At 41.6% G+C, this 17,617-nt stretch overlaps 1 pseudogene; it reads left to right on the forward strand.

Moving 5' to 3' along the window:
• The first annotated feature begins 304 nt into the window (after positions 1-304).
• On the forward strand, positions 305-4,163 carry LOC150005772 (NHP2-like protein 1 pseudogene; annotated as a pseudogene).
• Positions 4,164-17,617: the final 13,454 nt, after the last annotated feature.

Here is a 17,617-nt window from a genome sequence, read left to right on the forward strand (position 1 = left end):
AAGAGAGCTAGAATTCAATTCACATACCTATACCAACTAAAAAATGGAACCCAGTTCCGGAACGATAATTTACTGTATTCTTTCATTCATCAGTAAACTGAGGATTATTATCATAACACTTCAGAAAGGAAGGGAGCTTCATTCATTCCTTTTTTTCAATGGCTGTTTGCTAAAGACTTACAAGTAGCAAGGCATTATACTAAGTGTCACCTCCATCAACAAGTCATTGCTTCTGCATAACTTACCATTATCCCCATTATCACCGTTTTCACTGCTACTTCCCCTCTCCCATCAAATCTGGCCCATGATGCTGCAAGAACTTCCTCACTGTACTCTCAGCTTCTACCTTTTCTTTCACCTCCCCTCCTCCCTTCAAGGTACGTACTCCACACAATAGCCAAAGGTATATTTCATAGCAAAGAAATTATATTTAAAATGTATTAAAATAAGATTGCATGAGTCCCTTGCTTAAAGCCCTCCAAAGGCTTTACAGTGTATTTTAGAAACTGAACTTTAAAAAAATGGCCTACAGGGTCCTACCTGATCTGATTGCTGTCTGATTCTATGACAATCTTGTATCGCTCTTTCCACTTCAAAACACTCTTCAGCTACACTGGCACTTTTAATGTCTTATTTTGTTCCTTAATATGCTATACTTGTTCCCTGGTCAAGACCTTTGCACTTGCTAAGTCATTTTCTTGGAATGCCCTTCCCCCAGATATTTAGATGACTCACTCTTTTTGATCATTCATGTCTCAAGTCAAATCTCACCTTCTCCGTTAGGCTTTCCCAGGCTACTCATTCTAAAGTCGCTGCTACGCCTGGCTGACTGACTCAGTTGGTTGGAGTGTCATCCCATAGACCAAAAATTGCAGGTTCGATCCCCAGTCCAGGTGTGTACCGGAGGCAACTGCTAGATGTTTCTCTCTCACATTAATGTTTTTCTCTCTCTCTCTCTCCCTCCCTTTCTCTCCCTCTAAAATCAGTGACCGTATCCTCAGTTGAGGATTTTTTAAAAAGTTTATTTATTTTTTAGAGAGAGGGAAGTGAGGGAGAAAGAGAAGGAGAGAAACATCAATGTGTGAATCAATCAGTTACCTCCAGCACACCCCAGCTGAGGACCTGGCCCTCAACCCAGGCACATGCCCCAACCTAGAATTGAACCAGTGACCTTTTGGTTCATGTCCAACACTCAACCCACTGAACCACACCAGCCGGGGCATCAAGTGAAGATTTTAAAGAGTAATAATAAATTTAAAAATTAAGTGGCTGCTCACCCAGGTAATTTCTACTTTATTACCCTTTTTTATTGTCTAAAAGCATAGCACTTGCTATTACCTGAAGGTATTTGATTTATTTATGCCATTAGTAGTTCTCAGTGTGGTCCTGGGACCAGCAGTTTTAGCATCACCTGGAAATGTATTTAGAACTGTATATTCTCAGATCCTCCTCTAGGCCTACTGAATCAGACATTGGTGGGAGAGGGAGTGAGGGTCGGGGGAAGACACACAGAGATATGTAGTTTAACAAACCCTCCAGGTGATTCTGATGAAAACGAAAGTTTGAGAACCATTGGCTTGCAATGACTATTGCTTCTCTCCCTCGTCCCCCCCCCCCCCATAGAATGGAAATCCAAGTAAATAGAAATCCATCTGTTGTGTTCAGCATAATGCTCTGAAGACCAAATACATAGTAGGCACTCAATAAATAGTGATTGAATGTTGATAGGTTGATCTGCTGCCCTGGGTTCTGTCTCTCAGGAGCCACATGGGAAACAGCAGAGAGGGCAATAGAACTGGGCTCCAGTGATCTGCTCGCCAACTTTCCTCAAGAGCTGATATATGAGCAACATGTTGCAGGCTAGATAAACCTCAAGGAGTCCTGAGGCTAAAGAAACACTTGAAAACTATGGTTCAAACTGTGATTAATTATAGTTTGGAAACTGTGAGTGTTGCAAGGGCCTTCTCAAAGAACCAGGAGGTTTTAGATTGTATGCAATTAGAGGGCAAGGATAATATTCTTTTCTTTCAGATTCTGTACAGCTGTGACTACATCAATCCTAGAGCAGGCTGCTGATCAGCAAGGTGGTTTTCTCTTCCCTCAGTCTTTCTGCTTTACAGTCGTTTCCCCTTATCCACGGCTTTGCTTTCCGTGGTTTCAGTTACCCACAGTCAACCACGGTCCGAAAGTATTAAATGGAAGTTCTAGAAATAAACAATTCATAAGTTTTAAATTACATGCCATTCTAAAGAGCGTGATGGAATCTCATGCCGTCACACCTGAGATGTGAATCATCTTTCTGTCCAGTATAGCATCTCTGTTAGTCACTTAGTAACTATCTGGGTTATCTGATTGACTGTCACCATATCACAGGGCTTGTTTTCAGGCAACCCTTATTTGGCTTAATAATGCCCCCAAAGCGCAAGAGTAGTGATGCTGACAATTTGGATATACCAAGCAGCTTCCTTTGAGTGAAATGTATTTATGTACAGGAAAAAACATAGTGTATATGGGGTTTGGCACTGTCCTCACTTTCAGGCATCCCCTGGGGTCTTGGAATGTATCCCCTGCAGATAAGGGGGGATTATTATATATCAATCCTGGAATCTTACAAACAAACAAAAAAACCCAAAAATCCTGAATCCAGTGGTTTCTGAAAGCTTTCAGATTAAAAACACAGGTCAACCTCCAGCCCAGATCAGGGAGAAAAAAACTCCACCATTGCAAAAGACATTGAACTTTAGAAAAGGTTAGATCAACACCAAGAACAATAGAAAGGCCTTGGGAACCCTTCCCTAGAAATAATATGCTGGCTTGAAGCAAATGCTGTGAGCCAGGCAGCATGCTAGGTAGCAGAGTTACAAAGACTAGGAGAATAAAATTCGCATCTTCAGTCTAGGGGAGAGACAGGCGCGCGAGCACAGAGCAGAATGTTCGCGCTGTGCTAGTGGCTGGCTTCTGAGTTTTACAAGGGAAAGACTGCTGGAGGAGGTGGGATTTGAACAGACCTGGAAGATTGGGTCTTGCTCCCTAGGCAGAAAAGGGCAATCTAGGTAGAGAAGGCAACAAATGTGGAGCACAGAGATGAAAAAGGGCAGAGAAGGGTTTAAAAATGGTAAAGAGAAGTGATTGAATTAGTTAAAAAACAAACATATATATACACACACACACATTTAGAGAAATTTGCATACTGGCTGGCTATTTGATATCAAGGATTATTGTTAATTTTTAAGGTTTGCTAATGATTTGTGGTTGTATTGTAGAAGAGCCCTTACCTTTTGGAGCTACGTATTAAAATATTACTTTCTGACGAAGTAATATCTGGAATCTGCTTCAAAATAATATGGGGTGCTGGCTGGTGTGGCTCAGTTGGTTGGGCATTGTCTCACAAAGCGAAAGGTCACCGGTGCGATTGCTGGGCCAGGCACACGTCTGGGTTGTGGGTCGCGGATTGTGTCCCTGGTGGGGGCACCTAGAAGAGGCAACCGATTCATCGATGTTTCTCTCTCACATTGTTGTTTCTTTCCCTCCTGTCTCCCTCCCTTCCCCGCTCTCTAAACATAAATACATAAATTTAAACATGTGTGGGAAAGGGTGTGTTGACACTGGATGATGGCCTCCGCGCGACTTTGCGGCAGAGCAGAGCGCACCTTCTCTGAAGTGGTCGGCGCTTCCTGAGGAGAGGGGGGACCACGGGACCTCGGCTGTGACCGAGGCTGATGTAAATCCGAAGGCCTACCCCTCTCTTAGATGCCCACCTCACCGAAAAACTATGAGGCCTCGTTCAGCAGTCCTGTAACCACAGTCAGCTTCGGAAAGGAGTCAACGAGGCCGCCAGAACCCTCAACAGAGGCACCTGCGTTCACGCGATGGCTGCAGGCGCAGAGCCCTCGGAGATCACCCTGCACCTCCCGCTGCGGTGTGAGGCCGAGAATGTGCCCTACGTGTTCGTGCGCTCCGAGCAGGCCCTGCGGCGGGCCTGTGGGGCCTCCAGGCCTGTCATCACCTGTCCTGTCACCATCGAAGAAGACTCACAGCCGGAGCAGTGGATCCAGTCCATTCAGCAGTCCTTTGAAAGGCTCTTAGTGCAAATCGGCAGCTTCTGCCACACTCTCCCGCTGACTCCGCCCCCTGGGGGTTGTGTATTATATTGTCTGTGTTAGCAGGTAGTGTTTCCAGCTACCTGCCGTTGTGATAAAATATTGTTCTAGTAAATCTAGTTTTTACAGTTTTATGTTCTTTTTGTTTTGTCTTATAGGTTGTCACCCCATCCCCACCCCACCTTTGCCCTCCAGCTCCCTTTCTATCTTCTCTCTGCCAGCTTTCCTCCCTTTTGAAAAATGAACTAAGGCCCCAAACAGGTGGAAGCCGAGTGGTGACACCGTTCAGAGGCAGGGAAGAGCCAGGATGGAGATCTGGTTCCAGCTCTCAGGCCCTGACTCCCTTCTGTGTGCAGGGTGGCGTGAAGTCAGCACCACCCACGTGATCTGCCTCTTGCCTGGCCTGCAGAATCATTCCATGCATGTTTAGATGATGAAGGGGTTTCCTTGGCTCTCCAGGGATTTGTGTATCATTTGGGGAGGAAGCATGTATTCTGTGAGGTTTTTAGTGGTGTGCCCAGGTGTCATTTGCTAAGGTACCCCTACTGTTGCTTTTGGTAAGATGATGTTACGTCCGTCTCCCTCCACCCCCAACTCGCAGCTGTGTGCTGAGGGTGGCAGGACAGCAGCACCCCAAAGAGATGTGTGCTGCTAAGTTCCAAAGCGGCCTGGGCTAGTGAGACTTGGGGCAGTTGACCTGGGTCTTTAAGGAATCTGAATGACAAGAGAAAATAGGGTCACCTGTTGCTGAAATGAAAGATTCTGGGCAAGTCACGGAGACCTGGAAGCTACAACAGAGATGATGGAGTCCAAGGAAACATCTCTCTTTGGTGAATAGAGATTTCTTCAGCGGACACTTGGTACCGGCTCTGAGAGCCCTGACCCCTTTTTCCTGTCGTGATGTGGGTCAGATGTATTATCTATCACATCAGAAGGACAATGCTAATGTGTTATCCTTATGAGAGGCCTAGTAAAGAAATATATTCATAGTCAAAAAAAAGAAAGAAAAAGAAACTGGGTGATGGATAAGTGAGAGATCATTGTACTATTTTAAAAATATTTCTGTATTTGAAATTTTTTATAATAAGTTGAGAAACACTGCCAAGCACAATAGATACCATTATCATAAACATTCAACAAATATTTACGTTGTTTTCTTTTTTTTTTAAGATTTTATTTATTTATTTTTAGAAAGAGGGGGAGGGATGGAGAAAAAAGAGGGAGAGAAACATCAATGTGTGGCTGCCTCTTGCGCATCTCCAACTGGAGACCTGGCCCACAACCCAGGCATGTGCCCTGACTGGGATCGAACTGGCAACCCTTTGGTTTACAGGCTGGCACTCAATCCACTGAGCCACACCAGCCAGGGTGGTGTTTTTTTCTTGCTTTCTTTAATGTGTCAGTAGATGTGATCACTATACCACTAATGGACACAAGCTAGAGGGAAAAGCTGAGTCACTGATGTTTTTCTTAAACTGAGCCCTGCTTCCCAAAGGCACTGTTTGAAGCAAGGGCGACAAGAGTTGCCTTTGCCATGGCTACGAATGCACAGCAGTTCCCTTGCAGGCATATTTCCAGGGAATCCTGCTCAAGGCCAACCTGAAAGATGAGACATACCTGGTAAGGGCTCTGCGGAAGCTCCAGCTCCTGGGCTCATAGAGGGGCAGAAAGGTCAGCCTCCTCAGGGTCTGCCTTTTTTTTTTTTTTTTTTTACAAGGACCGAGCTCAGGCAGGCAAGCAGCATCCCAAGGGAAGATTCTGCGCAGGGAAGATTTTGACACAGTCTGTAAGTGAGGGGAAGCTCCTCAGAGAACCTCAATGAAGCATAGCAGGACCGGAGAGGTTCCTTGTCCCTGACCCCTGGGCCTACAGTGTACCATAACCACAGCTTCTCTGCAACAGAAGTTTCAATGGGAAATTGAAAAATATCAATGTGTGAGAGAAACAGCAATCAGTTGCCTCTCACGTGCCCCAAACAGGGACTGAACCCTCAACCTAGGCATGTGCCCTGACCAGGAATTAAAGCAGTGACCCTTCCTTCTGCAGGGAGGACACCCATCCCACTGAGCCATATCAGTCAGGGCAGGACTGAACTATTTTATATGTAGAATAGACGACCTTCTTTTGACTAATTTGAAGGGCCTCAGAATACTCATACACTCTTTCTTTTAAAACCACTTCCTTACACAGTGCAGAGACTACAAATATCACTATTAGAGGGTATTTTTTTGGTATTGACATTTACAGGGGAGGAAATAGTTATGTGTTTATCAATTACAATTATTAATAATTTAATGTTAGTAATATCTTAAATTCATGTGATATTTTGAAGTTAATGAAATACTTTATTTTCCTTTTCTCATCCAGTTCTCATGAGGGACCACTACATTAGCAGGCAATATTCTTTTTATTTCCCCCCAGATCTTATAGCTATGGAGGCTTGAATTCAAACTTCTTAACTCCCAGAATAAAATGCTTCCTAAAATTTCAGTTTCAGGGAATGAGGAAAGAAACACGGAAGAGAGGTCAGGCAGAGGAGTTAATGAGCACATGGCTCAGACCCCAGGGGACACCTGGGAGACTGTGCAGACCCTGTTTCAGAACGTCCCCAGAGAAGCAAAAACTCCTTTCAGTCGCTGCTTGAGAGCTGAGTACATTAACACCCTGGCAATCTTAGTTAGCCCCAAGTGTGGGCTGAATGTGCACCGAGGGCCAGAGAAAGCCAGCAGGCACAGAGTTGCAGGTGTTGGCAGGAAAAAGTCATCAAGGGGAGGACAGGTCTGTGCCAAAGCAATAGGTGCAGGGTGCCAACACACTTTGTTCCACTGCAATCTCCTTGTATCCCACATAAAGTCCATTTTGTCACATTCTTCCAGGTGGTAGCCAGCGACAATATCTAAAATAAAAACTAATTGAGCTGAGTTAGTAGAACCAGCCTCAGTCCTGTTACGGATTACTCATTCCCACCTGTAATGACATTTGTCATCTCTCTTCTGCCACTCATTCTGGGTCCTCCTCACCCTCAGTCAGCCTTTCCTCTGGTTTTGGTTGTTTGCCTCCATCTCTGAGGAGTATCAGGCCTCCTTCCTTGAGGTTACTGAGACCTCACCTGAGAACCTAGTGCTCCAATCCAGTGGATCTTCCAATAGGGAGCCAGGCTGGTGTTTTGAGTCATCTGGTATCACTGTCAACTCAGAGATCTTGAAAAAATCTGGACACTCTTTCTCTCATTGTTCAATTATTCTAGTAAGTGACCATAAATCATTTTGTGAAAGGACTAAGGGAGTCACTACTGTGTATACTTACAGCAGCATGTTAGGGTCCTTCCTCAAGGGGACTCGGCATCTCTTTCAGTTGATGGGCTCTAGGTATGAAGACTGGTCTGAACTCTGGGTGAGGGGCTATAATTTTCCAGCCTAGTGGCTGACCTCAGCTTTCTACTCACTCATATTGGTTATATATTGCTGTATAACAGATTATAACAAACTTAACAGCTTAAAACAAAATCTATTTCATTTTCTTACATTTTCCATGAGTCAGAAGTTCAGGCATGGCTTAGCTGGATCCTCCACTTTGAAGTTTCACGGGTTGTAATCAAGGTGTCAGATGGGCTATGTTCCTTTCTGGAACTCCTTTCTGGATGGAGCGCCTTCTGGAGTTTGGAGTACTCTTCCAAGTTGACATGGTTGCAGGTCAAATTCAGTTCCTTGCAGTTGGAGGACAAAGGGTCTGACTGCTCTTGGCACATCGTCTTCTCTCTTACGGGCAGTTTATCTTTTAGCAGCTTGCTTCTTCAAGGCCAGCAGGTGATCTCTCAGTTCAGTTGACTAAGATGGAGTTATTTATTTATTTATTTATAAAGCTTTTATTTATTTACTTTTAGAGAGAGGGGAAGGGAGGGAGAAAAAGAGGGAGAGAAATATCAATGTGTAAGAGATATATCGATCAGTTGCCTCTTGCACACCCCCAACAGAGGACCTAATCAGTAACCCAGCTTGTGCCCTGACTGTTGACTGGGAATCGAACCAGCAACCTTTTGGTTTGTGAGCCAGCACTCAGTCTACTCTGCCACACCAGCCAGGGCTGTTTTATTTTATTTTTTTAAGATTTTATTTATTTACTTTCAGAGAGAGGGGAAGGGAAGGAGAAAGAGGGAGAGAAACATCGATCAGTTGCCTCCCACTAGCACCCAACTGGGGACCTGGCCTGCAACCCAGGCAAGTGACCTGACCTGGCAAGGTTTCAGTTTGTGGGACGATGCCTAACCCTCTGAGCCACACCAGTCAGGGCAGAGATGGTGTTTTTTAAATGATATAACCTATTGGTGAGAGGAAAGGCATGGGTTCTCAAGGAGAGAGAATTATGAGTGTGACTCACAGGGTCAGGGGGCTCACCTTAGAGTCTGTTTGTGTGTCTCACTTATTCTTGATCTTTTTTTTTTTTTTTTTTTTAGTAAAGAAGTTACACAACACTTTTATTGTCTACTTATCTATTTTGTTCCTAGCAGTACTATGGTCTATAGCCATTGCTCCATGAATCCAGGATGATCTTGTGACTTGCTTTGACTAATAAAAATGGCAAAAGTGTATTGTGCCAGCTTCAGAAACTAGGCCTTGAGGCACCTTGCAGCTTCTGCCTTTGGCCTCTTGGTATGCTATGCTATGTCCACGGAGCAAGGAAGCTGTTCTAGCCCAGGAAGGGAAAGAAGGCCAATGTGGAAGAATTCCAAAGTGCTCCAAGCCAGCAGCCAAGGTAAATTGCAAGCCATGTAAGTGATGCCAGCTTGGACCCTTCAGCCCAGTTAACTCTGCAGTTGAATACAGTTCTGCACGCAAAATCAGAAGAGGAACCACCCAGCCCACCCACAGAATCATGAGAAATAACAAATCATGGTTGCCTTAAGCCGCTGGTTTGCGGGTAGTTTGTTACACAGCAATAAGTTACTGAAATATGTATTTGTACACCAACTCCAGTCAATCCTTGTTTGACAGTTGCTTCTAGGGGTATTAAGATCTTGGCTTTTCTGGTCTGCCCTGCTCATGAGTCAAGCAGGAAAACTCTCAGGCAGAGAGTCCCAGATGCTTGCAGGAAGGAGCTGTCAGCATATATAGGAACACTGAGTGCTGAGCGGATATGTCGGAAACCAGCCACATTTGCTGCAACCTCAGAACCTTTTTGCCCAACTTGTAAACACATGTGGAATGGGGGTGGAAGGTGCATAGGAGGTTTCTTTGAGGAACCAAGAGCACTGGAGTAGATGGTGCTTCTGGAAGATACCACCACCTAAGGGAAAATTTTGCAGAACGCTGAAGTGAAGCTCTCAAAGACCATGTTCTTTTCAACTTCTCTGACTGTATAAGAGCTGGAGTTCCCACAGCCTGCTGTCAGACCGCGTGCCTAGAATCCCACATTCTGCTTGCTCTCAGCTTCCTCTCCATTGCTCCCGGCCTCCTCGCAGGGGAGCTCACTTATCATTCCTTGCTGGGCTTCTCATCAGCTTCCTATCAACGGTATTGTCATTCTTCCCTCTCAGCACCTACCTGTCTCCTAGCCACTGCCCCTGAGCTCCCCACCAACTCCAGATCCTGTCCTGTGCAAATTTAGTTCATTCAGCATTTCTGCTATATCCCATATCAGCGTCAGGGCTTTTTCTGTAGTAGGACTTCTAAACCTTAAGAAGTCTGAACAAAGGGGTTTGTCAAAAAAAGATTTCATTGGTGAGATAAAATTACAGGAAATCTCAGGTGTGATTATCTCCATTTCAGCATTGCAGGGAGATTATATTTAAAGTGGTAATAGATGTGACATCCTAGGCTGCAGAGGTGTTCTCAGGTACCAAGGGTTGTGAGTTAACATTTGAAAACATCTTGGAAGATTGCCAGGAGAAATATTTCTTTTGTCTGAACACTCAAAATATAAAGAGAAGCAGATTTTGCATATATACCAAGCTATGTTCCTGTATTTGAAATATAAGGAAGTGGCTCTACAAGGGACTGACCAAATAAATTTACTTCCAGTTTATTAAGATCACGAGAGCAAAAACCATGGCATTTTGTATTCAGCATGCAGAAACACTCAGATTTCAAATATCCAGATGCAAAAAAGACTCAGTTTAGAAGATTTTAGTCTTAAACCAAAGATCAGAATACATAGTGTATTCAGACAAATGAGACAAAAATAAATGAGAGTTTTTTAGTTTTCCTCATCTTTTTTTCTACCTTTTATGATAGCTATTTAATTTTTTTGGTTGCCTATCATGTATCAAAAATTGCCATTCATTTTATTTAATCCTCCGAACAATATCCACTATGCCAACCAGTTCTAGTTTAAATTCATGACCACACATCTCAAAAGAAGTCTCTCAATGCTGCCAAGCAACCCTACTACACTTCCCCAGTCTGTTCTCTCCCCATTCCCCCAAACAAGTATTTCACACATTCTGTGCTTTCCTCAACTCTCCCAGGTCCCCCTTCACTCCCGTAGTCCTGCCCACCTCTCCCAAAACTTCCTAGAGCCCTCTCCACTTCACTCCATTCTTTATTTATATTTCACTGGCCTACCAAACTCTTTCTTTGGCCTTAGGGCCTCTGAAATTCCCATTCCCTCTAATCAGAATGCTCCACACCCCAATTTTCCTGGGGCTAGTTCCTTCTTGTCTATTTTGTCTTTTGTTTGAGCTCAAATGTCAAATTCTCAGAGAGGCTCTCCTTGTAATCTAAAGATGCTCCCACTCAGTCACTCTTGCACTGAACTTGTTTTATTGTCTTTCAAGTGTTTAACAACATCTGATATTGTTTTATTTATTTCTCTACTACCTCCACTTGACTAAAGCTCCGTGACAGCAGGGCCTTATCTATCTGGTTTATTTCTGTATTCTCAACACCCAAATCTGAGCCATCACATAATAGGCTCAATGTCATGGGGTAAATTTTCCTGATTTTTGGCAGGTGAGGAAACTGAAGATTAGATAATCTAAATAAATTACTTCAGTTCATCCAGGTAGTAAATAACAAAGTTGGGACTTGAACTTAAATCATTTTAGGTCCAGAATGTATCCCCATCTATGTAAAAAATCTCTTGCTAGGATGAACATTTAAAAATGTATTTGGCCTTTGAAGAGTATTTGTAAATGTGGATAGCATTTAAGACAACTTCAGAATAAATATTCCAGTTCCTCAGGCAGAAAACCAAGGAGATGCTGAGGACATCTGGCCGGACAAAGCCGGTGGTAACTAAGGAGCACACAGCCTGGCTATTCCCAGCTTGCTCCTGGCTGGCCTCCAATTCCTCTGCCTTCCTTCCTGCTTCCTATATCTCTGAGTCTCTGACCACCTGCAGTCCAGTCCAGTTTAAATCGGCTCTAGTTTTCCCTTCATGATCATGAAGTGAGCTAGTTCATGCCTGTCAACAGCATACAGATTCATGCTTTAGAAAACCTGGAATAGGATATCTTCCAAGGGGGGCGGGGTCTATCAATTCTAAATCTGTGTTTATACAACAACCTTAATTCTCAGGAAGTTGCCTTGTTAACTTTTTGCCGAAAATGAGAATCTTGTGTTGACACTTCATTGATCCTCAAAAGAGGAAGGAGAGAAAAGGAAGTCTCTTTGGCTGCTGCCTTAATTAGCATTTAGGAAAATCTTCACAAATAGGCTAGATTTTCAAGGAATGCTGGGTCTAAGAAATCATTTGTTGGTTTTGCTTCAGAAACCAAGGTCTAGACAGGTTATATATAATATTATTGTTTATTGAATGTTTGTTGTATACCTGACATTATTTTAAATTCTTTATGTGTATTTATTTTATTTTTACAACAAACTTACAAATAAATACTATCAACATCACACCCATTTTTCACATGAGAAAACTGTGGCCAAGAAATATATTTTTAAAAATTTGTCTGAAGTCATATGCTGTGTGATGATACCAGGATTTCACCTGCATCTCAGTCTGGAGGAGGGTTCTTAACCACCCTACCCCTTGTTTTGTGTGTTTTTTTCTTCTTTTTTTGCTATGAATTCCTTTGGCAGTTTGTTGAAGGCTATGGACCCCTTCTCAGAATCTCTTTCAATGTGTAAATAAAATACATAAGATTACAAAGACATTCATATTGACATACAGTGATCAACTTACTTTAAAAAACAAATTTGTGATATAACCATATATGTGCTTCATTATTAATGCATTAAATAACAAGATCTAGTGGCAGGTCTAAATTTTGAAATTGTGAAGTTGTGATAAATGTAAGACTATTTCCAGACATCTTAACTATAATATAAAAATATCTGTGATTTCTGATAGTGACCAAGTCATAGGTGACCAATCAGTTAAAAGTTAGTTAAAATAAAAACGTAATTTTGTCTAAGCAAAGGAACCCTTCCCTGGACTCCAGGTTAGGAGCCCTGAACTAGAACCTGAGGACATAATAACCCCTGCAGTACTGCAAAGCTCTTCTAACTGGTCTCCTGCTTCTAATTTCACTTATTCTCCCTGCCTCGACCACTCTCTTCACTGGCTGTCATTCTAAACCTTAATCTAAAAGGTCCCAGTTTGGAACCTTGCCAGACATGCTGCCCAGCCCTAATTCCCATAGGGTTTATCACCTTTCCTCTATGTCACTTGAGGATCTTGCCTGCACATTTATGATTACATGGTATTTACTTTTTTTTTATTAATAGGTGTTTCTCACTTGAATATAAGCTAATTGGGAGTAGGAATTGTGTCTTATTCATTCATTCATTTATCTATTTACTCATTCAATAAAAATGTATTGAGCACTTCCTCTTACAAAATGCTATTCTGGGCACTGTAAATATAATAATGAACATGTTCTTATTGCTTTGTAGTCTTGCATTCCTTTCTAGTCCTCAGTATTTGGCTCATTGTTAAAATACACTCAGTTAATCCATTTAATTAAACTGGGGTATTTATTTAACAGTAATGCATTCTAATTACTACCTGCATTATTTACCTAATCTAGGCCAAAACTGAAACATAGCACAGGAATATAAAGAGTACTTGAGTATCTTTTTAATATAGGAACAGAAGTAACTTAAAAAATGTTTTTTTCCCTTCTCTAATCAACAGATATATTGCGTGGCTGAATGGATAAAAACAAACAAACAAACAAAACCAGATGCTGCCTAAAAGAGACTCACTTTAGCTTTAAGGGCACACATAGACTGAAAGTGGAGGGATGGAAAAAGATATTCCATGCAAATGGAAACCAAAAGAAAGCAGGTGTAGCTATACCTACATCACACAAAATAGACTTTAAGCCAAAGACTGTAACAAGAGACAAAGAAAGTCATTATATAATGATAAAGGGATCAATTCATCAAGATAATACAACATTTGTAAATATTTATGCACTCAACATAGAAGTACCTAAATATATGAAGCAAATATTAATAGATATGAAGGGAGAAGTAAACAGCAATACAATAATAGTAGGGGACTTCAATATCCAACTTTTAACAATGGATAGATCACCCAGGCAGAAAATCAATAAAGAAGCATTGGACTTAACTGACACATTAGGCTGAATAGACATAATAGACATTTACAGAACATTCCATCCAACAGCTTCAGAATGCACATTCTTCTCAAGCACACATGGAACGTTCTCCAGCATAGCTCACATGTTAGGCCACAAAACAAGCCTTAATAAATTTAAGAATGTTGAAATCCTACCAAGCATCTTTTTGAGTCACAATGATATAAAAATAGAAATTGATTACAAGAAAATTGGACAATTTACAAATACGCAGAGATTAAACCACATGCTTCTGAAAAACTAATGGGTTAAAGAAATCAATGAGAAATAAAAATATATCTTGAGATAAATGAAAATAGAAATACAGCATACCAAGACTTACGGGATACAGCAAAGCAATTCTAAGAGAGAAGTTTATAGCAATAAACTCCTACCTTAAGAAAAAAGAAAGCTCTCAAATAGCCAACCCAACTTTACACCTAAAAGAACTAGAGCCCTAACAACAATAAAAAAAAAGAAAGAAAAAAAAGTAATACTGTAAAGAACTAGAGCCCTTACCAGTGTGGATTAGTTGATTGAGCATCATCCCTCAAAGCAAAAGTTCCCTGATGTGATTCCTGATTAGGGCACACGCCTGGGTTGCAGGCCTGGTCCCCAGTTAGGGTGCGTGCAAGAGGCAAGCGATTGATGTTCCTTTCTCACTTCGATGTTTCTCTCCCTCTCTTTCTCCCTTTCTTCCCCACTCTCTAAAAAAAAATAAATAAAATCTTTAAAAAATAATACTAGAAAAGGAAGAACAAACTAAGCTCACGGTTAGTAGAAGTAAGAAAATAACAAAGATCAGAGCAGATGTTATTTTTCTTCTTCTTTTATTTATTGATTTTAGAGAGAGAGGAAAGGAGAGAGAGGGAGAGAAACATCTATTTTGTTGTCCTACTTATTTATGTATTAATTGGCTGATTCTTGTATGTGCCCTGACCTGGGATCAAATCCACAACCTTGATGTATCCAGACAATGCTCTAACCAACAGACCTACACAGCTGGGGCCAAAGCAGATGCTTTAAAATTTTTTTTCTTCTTTTATTGATTCTAGAGAGAGGGGAAGGGAAGGAGAAAGAGACAGAGAGAAACTTCAATGTGAGACAGAAACATCAATCAGTTGCCTATTGTACATGCCCTGATCTGGGACTGAACCTGCAACCCAGTCTTATGCCCTGACCTGGAATCGAAACTGCAACCCTTTGGTTTGCAGGATGAGGCCCAACTAAGCCGCACTGCCCAGGATGCAGATGCTATTTTTAAGAGTACAACTTAGTGGCATTAAGTACATTCATACTGGGACTTTTTCATCATCTCAAAGTGAAACCCTGTACACATTAAATAATAACTCCCCTTTTTCCCCTACCACTAGCCTTGGTAAAACTTGTTAATTAAAAATTTTTTTTATTTAATTATTTTTAGAGAGAGGGAAAGTGAGGGATAAAGAGAGAAACATTGATCTGTTGCCTCTCACACACCAACTGGGGACCTGGCCTGCAACCCAGGCATGTGCCCTGACTGGGAATTGAACCAGCAACCTTTCAGTTCACAGACCAGTACTCAATCCACTGAGCTATACCAGCCAGGGAAAAACTTTTTATTTTTTATACAAACATTTTAAACCAGGATTCTTAAATAAATTCTTTTATTGGTTAATTAGATTTTAATTTAGATTTCACTGATACTCATGAAGTAGGTATTGTTTTTAAATGTTTATTACCTAATTAATTTCCCCTTTTGTGAATTGTCCATATTCATTTTATTTCTGGGTTATAGTGTGATGTTTTAGCAGGAGTGCTATAACGTGCCTTTCCTCATGGGATAAAAACAATTTAAGTCAATAAATTTTAGATTGTTTCCCAAGTGGCAACAGAGCAAATCTAGGAAGAGAGGAAAAGTATTAAAATAATTCCCTCTTTTTAAAAACCATTAGTTAGCTCTTACTAATAATCATAATTAATATTTCTCATTAAAAAAGAAACAAAATCTTCTTCCCATAAGCCCCAACCACCAGTCCCTCTCCTCTCAGACTCCTTTTAATAACTTCTTTTGTATTCTTCCAGAAATTTTATATGTGTACACCAGCATTGTCGCAGAGCGAGGCTCCAGGAAGTGAGCTGGAGGTTAGCGTGCAGGCAGTTTATTAGTGCCCTTAGGATCCTCACCTGTGGGGAAGCAGTGCCAGCGGAATTGGGCAGGGGGAGGAGTTAGGCTCTGATGTAGTTTTGACAAATGCTGCAGCCAGTTCCATGGGAGCTCTTAAGCTGGGTTGTGCTGGGTTGCAGTGAGGTGGTCAGGCCTTTGACACCCTGTCTCATCCAATCATTGGATGCCAGCTGTCCTGAGAAGTGACCTTGGGCAAAATGGCTCTCTTCAGCTGAGGAAGCTTCCAGAGAAAACTCCCAACAGCTGGGGCATTGAAGTCTTCAGTCTTGAGGAGGGATATGGCAAGTGAACGGAAGTGCCCTCTACAGTCCCCTTTCTGTATCCCTGGCATCACTTACTTGTATAAGTGCTGGGAGCAGGTCTTCCAGGTTCTGGTGGGCTTCTTTTTCCAAGGGGAGCTTCTAAAGAGAGAAGAGTGGGATGAAATACAGACTCCGCCACTGCAGCTTATCTGAAGTGCCAGCTAGATTCACTGTCTCCTGCTTCTGCTATCCAAACAGAGATTCTTTTCTTCAGTTAGTGCTGTGGCTATTTAACAATGTAGAAGAAAGTATTGTTACACTTAGAAGGGCAGAAGAGTGGGTGGACACTGGGCAAGTGGAGGCAGTGAGTATAGGTTACACTTTCAAGGTATTTATGAGCATAGGAGAAAAGTAATTTGGTAGGGCAGTAGGGTAAAGACTCTTCTTTATTTAAACTGGAAGGATTTTGAGTACGTTTGAAGAGAGGGTGGAAGGGAGTCAGAATTAGAAAATAATGAAAAAATAGGGATAGTTTAAGGAGCAACGTTTCAAAAAAGGTGAGATAGGATGGGGTTTTGTATATTTGTATATAGTATGGTACACAGTGTACTCAAGGGAGATTTACCCATGGTAAGGAGGTTAGTGTTAGCAAATATATGGGTAAACTTAGGAGCTGAAGAAAGGCAAGGAGAGACTGTACCAGGTGGCCACTAATTTTTATATGATGTATGGATCAGTGTTATTAATCAAATGAAGAGGCAAAAGTAGAAGTAGGGCTAAGAGATTTTGACTTAATCAAGAACTATGGAGGGTGTCACAATAGTGGGGTAAGTGGGATTTTAAGAAGAAAGATCTGGAATCCTTTGAAGGATGGGCTTGAAAAGGATGGGAGTAGAGTCATTTAGGGAAATTCAGAACAAGAGGGGAAATGATGCAAGAAATGCAAATAGGCATAACAGATTGAATTAATAAACATTGGAACAAAAATACTCTCTAGGGAATTATAACTTAATAACAATAAACTATCCAGATCTGTGGAAGCTTAAAAACTAGGAACCGCAAAACCACAGTCTCTACCCTTGAAATTAAAACTGGGGCCCTGGTCCAGTGTGGCTGAGTTGGTTGGAGCATCGTCCTGTAAATTGAAAGGTGGTGGTTTGATTCCCAGTCAGGGCACGTGCCTCGGTTGCGGATTCAGTTCTCCGTTGGGGTGCAGGTGAGAGGCAACCAGTCAATGTTTCCTTCTCACATTGATGTTTCTCTCCTTCTGTCTCTCCCTACCCTCCCCTCTCTCTAAAATCAACAATCATTTCCTTGGCTGAGGATTAAAAAAAAAAAAAAGAAAAGAAAAATCTGTCTCTTAAAAAAAAAAAAAAAAAAGAAACTAAAATCTGGGGATAGAGCTCCAGAAATGTAGTGATACTCATTTGACACTTCAGGTCAGGGAATCATTTTGAGAAATGCATAGTTAGGTGATTTCATCGTTAAGTGAACATTATAGATTCACTTACACTAATCTATTTTTTTTTAATTTATTTTATTTTTTTATTTTTATTTTATTTCACTTACACTA

The sequence above is a fragment of the Furipterus horrens genome, unplaced genomic scaffold (assembly GCF_987537825.1).
Source record: "Furipterus horrens unplaced genomic scaffold, mFurHor1.1.pri manual_scaffold_6, whole genome shotgun sequence".
NCBI lineage: Eukaryota > Metazoa > Chordata > Mammalia > Chiroptera > Furipteridae > Furipterus > Furipterus horrens.